Here is a 6,000-nt window from a genome sequence, read left to right as displayed (position 1 = left end):
TTTTTCATGTTGGGGAAGGAGTTAAGGCATTGTATTAGCTGTCGCATATCGCTTATCATTGTGTCTTGATATTTGTACAATGACAAATAGTGTTTTTTCTCCACTCCATGTTAGCACTTTTTAAAATTTGTTTTATTGGAAAATTCAGTATAATTTTGCTTTTAGTTGGACAAATTGTTTATTCTCCAGATAGTCCTAAATTCATAATTCGATTTCAGCAGTTTAAAATGTTTGACTACCCAACTGTGTACTTCTGTATACGGTTTGCGCTAAGGGAACCTGGGACTTTGTGGCTGGTGAATATTTCATAGTTCTCTCATAAATTCTTAGTCACTTCCTCATGATACTGTAGTAAAATTTAAAACTCTGAAATTAATTTCGTAGTTTTTCCTATCTGTAACTTCTAATTGATACAGCCTTTCCTTGGAAATTAAGATTTTATTTTACTCTCTCAAAATAAACCATCTGCACAGTAGGATTTCCTATAGTGCCCCTTCTCTGGATTTTCTCCGTTGTTCTGATGGTCGTGTGGTTGTCGACATCACGACGACAGTTCATCCGAGTGGACCCCTGGGGACAAGGCCCGTGGATATGTGGCAGCTTCACCTGCACAACTTGGCGGCCCCGCGCCGGGTGGACAGAAGCTCCGACGCCCGTGCAGCGCGGTCCTCCGGCGCCGCCTCCGCCCGGTGGGCGCGCCTCCCGGGGAAGGGCTCTGGCGCTGGCCGAACCGCGGTGGAAACAATGTAGTATCTGGCTTTTCTTTTTTTCCTGTTACCCAGCCTACACTATTTTTACATGCGGGAGTATTTTTAAAGCTAAAATTAAATTGTTGTTGTCGCCTTGCTAGAGAGAAAGTAAGCTATTTTTAAGTCTTTCAAGTTTGTGTGTGTGTGCTTGTAAATATGGGGAATTTCCGGAGTGATTCAAGAAATTAACAAAAGTTGATTCTGAGAAGAGAATCTGGGAAACTGAAAGACAAGAAAGAAGGGGAGACTTACATTTCACTGCATAGGCATTTGTATCACTTGATTTTTTTTTAACCAGATGCCTGTGTTACCTATACAAAACTTAATATTTTTACCTGTAAAAAAATATCTTTGAAAAAATACGGATTTTCCCCGTGCTGCCGTGCATCAAGGCATGAAAAGCTATCCCTTAGGTATCCTGGAAGGTGGGTTACTTCAACATGGAAGAGGTTCTTATCAGAAGCAGTCATTTATTATTTGCATAGTCGTAGATATTACCTACCAAAAGCCTTGTCTGGAACATTACAGTCAGTTTCTACTAACACAAATCAGCCGTAATGAGTGTGTGCGACTTTAAGTACCAAGTACTTTTCTTTAGGATGCCGTGTATTCTTTTTGTTTTACTTCCAGCGGTGGAGAACAAAGGGCTGTTTAAACCTTTCATGTATTGTTAAAACTGAATGATTCACTTTTAATTAAAAGTGTTTATGATCACTCCAGGTCTTATAAAATTTGACTTACCTTCTGTCAAAGTTAAGGAAGCATCATAGTCACACAAAAATATTACTTTAGGATTATAAACCTATTTTTTTTAGTGTTCTTATTCATTCTGTGCACTGGCTTCAGGAGAATCCTATTAGATTCAGTTATATTTAAATCTGTAAACTGTGGTCAAATTTATGGTGTAATAAAGCATAAATATCTCTTGCCTGTATATTTTAAAAATCTTATCTGAGACTGTGACAAATATTAATTCCTGTCTTTTATTCTTAAGCCTCATCCAAGAAAGTAAACTATACAGAAAAGGTATAATACTGAAAAGCTGTCCCTTTACTACTGAAGTTTCTTAACGCAGCCTTGTTAAAAATTAACTTTTTGGCTTTTTCTCCAGGAGTGGGAGAAAATGTTTTAATGCTGACAATTGAAAAGTCTGATTAAACAATGGTCTTATTACAGTAAATCCTCAACTAGAACCCCGTTTACGCTTTGAAACCATACTCACATTTTAGGAAAAACATGCAGTCCTGAAGTACACACACATGTATAGTACAAAACAGGTTCAAATCAAAGCCGCTTTCAGTCCTTTTTGGAATAAAATAGATAAAAGATAGACTAGAAAGCTCATATCTAAAATTTTTAAATAACATTCCAACTTCTGCTCTTGGTTATTACCTATTCAGCACAATCTCCTATCATTTTTAAATTTATGCTCCTGCAGAAGAATTGACATTGGAAAAAAAGTGTCCCTGAGGCACTTTGAGATCCTGGTTATTCGAGCCTTTGAGTTGGAAAGGGGATCCTGAGAGCTGACCTAATCCAGTGCCTCCCCCAAAGGCGCCCTCAGGAGGCACTAAAACAAAGCAGAACGACAGCTAAGAGCAGGGCGGCTCTGGATGGGGAGGGGCTTGCCTTCTCAGTCCTCTTCAGAGTGGTGACAAAAATCTGACACTTTTTAAGATATTTGTTACATCACTCACAAAATTACAGAGTGTGCTAAAATAAAATGAAAGTTCATTTCTTCCTAGTCAAAGTGATGTTAAACTGTGTTGGTTTACATATTCCTAGAATAATATATTGGAAGTTACAGCACTAGTGTGTGAGAAGATAGCACATCCTCTTCACAATGTGACTTAGTCGTGGTACAATTTGGTAGTAGTTGCTGTGGATGTCTGAGGAAGACTCCTGTGTAATTGGAACCCGCACCGCCACCTCAGGAGCATGTGGCTGACAAGGAGATTGTCCCATTCTGCAGGAAAGAGCAAGCCCTGCCGCAGTTCCTCTTTCTTATAGACGTGATTGGCACTGTGATGAGCCGATGGAGGCGAGAGTGATCTGATCCCAAAGGTCACCAAGATCCATCTGGTTTCTTCACTAATCAGTAAAATTGAGTTTGATTAAATTTAGGTAGGTTTTTGCTCTTAGGAACATAGTTTATAGAAAACAGGTTGCTGCTCCCTCGAGGAGTGTGTAAACGCTCATCCAGCTGCGTTCTGCTCTCCCTAGAAAATAGCGCGGAGCATGCAGACCAGTTAGCTGGTTGTCACATTCTGGCGTCTCATGACTGATTGGACAAACCTTATGTTTACCACTTAGATGCTTAAAACAGGAAGGCCCAGAAAGAGGCGTGTTTAATTACTAACAGAGGTAAACTGAGCCCGCTTAAGAAAAAGTGAGAGTAGTGGCTGGGTATCTGAAAGGAAAAAACTTCCCTGATTTGTGCTGCAATAAAAAGAAGCTGGGTCGTATGCATGGCTGCCGTTAACCAAGATGTGTGCCTGTGTGTGGTCAGTGCAGGGCTCTCTGGACTGTGTGTGTGGTTCTGAAGAAGGGGAATCAGGATCATGCTTAGCCACTACAGGGGTTCCTCCAGTTTTTATTGAGTGCTGTTGTGGGCCAGGCAATCTTCTAGTCACTAGAGATGCATCAGTGAATCAGACAAGGCCCCTCTTTCTAGCAGGAAGAGGATCATGATAAGCAAGAAAATGTCAGGTAATGTAAGTAATAACTAAAATGTTATTTAAATAATAAAAAGAGGATGAAGGAGAAAATGAGGAAGCCTCACAGGACCTGAATGACATGAAGGGACAGCCATGCAGAGAGGTTCTCAGCAGACGGAATGGCTAGTCCCTAGGGCAAGAATTAGCTGGGTGTGTTGAAGTAATGACAAGGAGACCTGGGTGGCAGAGATGGCAGTTGGAGGGTCAGAGAGGTGGTCAGGCGCCAGAGGGCGCTGGCCCCCTGAAGTCGGAATGAGGAGTATGGGTTTACTCTAATGCGATGGGGCTCGACTGGAAGATTTTATGAAAAGCTGTGACGTGGTCTGATTTCTGTTCTGAAAGGATCTCTGACTGCTGAGTGCAGAATAGACTTTAGGGAACTGTGGCAGAAACTGTCATTTGTCTCAGCATCCATTTTACCCTTGAGAAATTCTCTGAGTTTTAGCTAAGCATACGGTCACCAGCTTTCCTTAGGGTTAGATGTGGCCATGTGACTAAATAAATCTGGCCAGTCAGATGTGTGTACACCTTTGTGGAAGTGGTGTTTTTGTTATTTAGTTAAAATTTTTATCTTGAGATCACTGTAGATTCTGGGCAAGTGTTTTTAAAGGAAAGAAGAATGCCCTGCCATTTGTTCATTCTTGCTGACTCCCAAGGCTGGCAGCATAGTTGTAATGAAGATATAATAGCTGACACTCCAGCGTTCATGTTGGGCCATACAATGACCTTGGAAATGAAAGTCATACACAGCCCAACTAGAAGGTAGCGGAAACTTAGATCCCTAGTGATGACGGCCTTCACTCTAGCCCCTGACCGCTTACCGCCCGCTTACTTGGCAGAGAAATACACTGTATCTACTTTAAACTGTTAGTTTAGGTTTTCCTATTACTTGGGCCAAACCTAATGCTAACGTCATAGGAGTGTGCAAAATCAGTGAAAGAAACAAAACCAGAGATAGATAGCTGTGGAACAGTCACAGAAGTGAAAAGTCTGGATGCTATCCAATAACATTAATCTTGAAAGAAAAAGCAGGTTTTGGACAGTGTGAAAATAATTTCGTAGAAGCAAGGGGAGGTCCATGGCAAGTGCAGGTGCTCAGAAACGAGTATTTGTAGGGACGTTATGAGAAGAAGTAGCGGAGCATTCAGCAACATTTCCAAAACTGGCTCGTCGGCTCCTGTTTGCCCACCCTCCACCCTGCCCCATCCGTCTGGCCCAGCGTGCCCCTTCCATCGCCAAAGGAGGAAGCAGGCAGGCCCTTTCTGCTTCTCTCAGTGTCCTGTCCTCCTCCTTTTGCAGTGGTCCTCAAAGTGTGGTCCCCGGGCCAGCGGCTTTAGCATCACTAGGAAACTTGTTAAAGTGCAAGTTCTCAAGCCCCATCCCAGACCTACGGGATCAAAGTCTCTGCTGGTACCCCGCCCCAATTCTCTGTTCTCATAAACCTCCAGGTGCGTATGGTGCACACTAACATTTGATAGCCACTGTCCCGGTGATGCAGGTCCCAAACCTGAGGGTAGACTTGCTGGGTGGGATTTGTAGATTTTTAGGCTGTGATACATGTTACCAGAATAACCTCCAAAGAGCTGTGCCAGCTTATAGTCGAATGGCAGTATCTGTCAGTTTCCTATGTCTTGACCAACACTAGAATCTGCTGCTTTTCTTTTTTTTCATATTAGTACGGCTGAATTTTTGTGTTGTTTTGTTTCCTGGCACATTTTTCTGATGGCGTAATCTTTTTTTCCCAGTTATTTGTGGTTTTTGTTTATGTTTCTGTCTTTAGTAAATGAACATGTTCTCCACCCAAAAGTATATGCATAATTCAGCTTTTTTTCAGTCTGGTATTTATTTTTCTATTTAGCTGGGAATGAGGATCTACTTCCCCCCCCAAATAATTAGCAAGTTATCCCAGAACCATTTATTACAACCATCCTTTCAAAAGAGTTTCAAATACCACATATATCTTAATAAAACTTGGGATATATATGTGTTTCTGAGCTTTTTCTTTACTTCCCTTTTCTGTTCTGTGAGCTCCCTGAGAATAAGGACCATGGCTGCTTGACTCATTGCTGTGTCCTCAAGGACTGACTCACTGCCTGGACACAGTGGGGGCTGGATGTGTTTACTTGGTCAAGAGGAACAGCGGTAACATTTCAAGTCCCCCCGAAAACTAAGATTTTCACTGAAGTCTCATTAAATGTATGACTAATTGGGAAGAACTGTTAACCTTTACAATGTTTTACTGTTCAGTGCATGTTCCTTCTTCATTGTATTATATTTATTTAGTTGTTTGTTTATTTTAGTCTTACTCTCTTCCCTTAATAGGTGTAATAATTTTCCAAGTAATTCTCTTGGGACTTCTAGGTTTTAAATAACATTATCTAGAAATAATAATTTTGTCTCCTTTCCATCATTTAGTGCATTGGCCAGAGTTGCCACTATTAAGTAGCAGTGAAGAGAATAAATCTGACCTTGATTTTTGCTGTGGGAAGTTGGGCCTCTCCGCTAGAAAGCCTGGGCACAAGACTCTGTGGAGA

The sequence above is a fragment of the Equus quagga genome, chromosome 13 (assembly GCF_021613505.1).
Source record: "Equus quagga isolate Etosha38 chromosome 13, UCLA_HA_Equagga_1.0, whole genome shotgun sequence".
Taxonomy (NCBI): Eukaryota; Metazoa; Chordata; class Mammalia; order Perissodactyla; family Equidae; genus Equus; species Equus quagga.
This window is presented reverse-complemented; position numbering follows the sequence as displayed.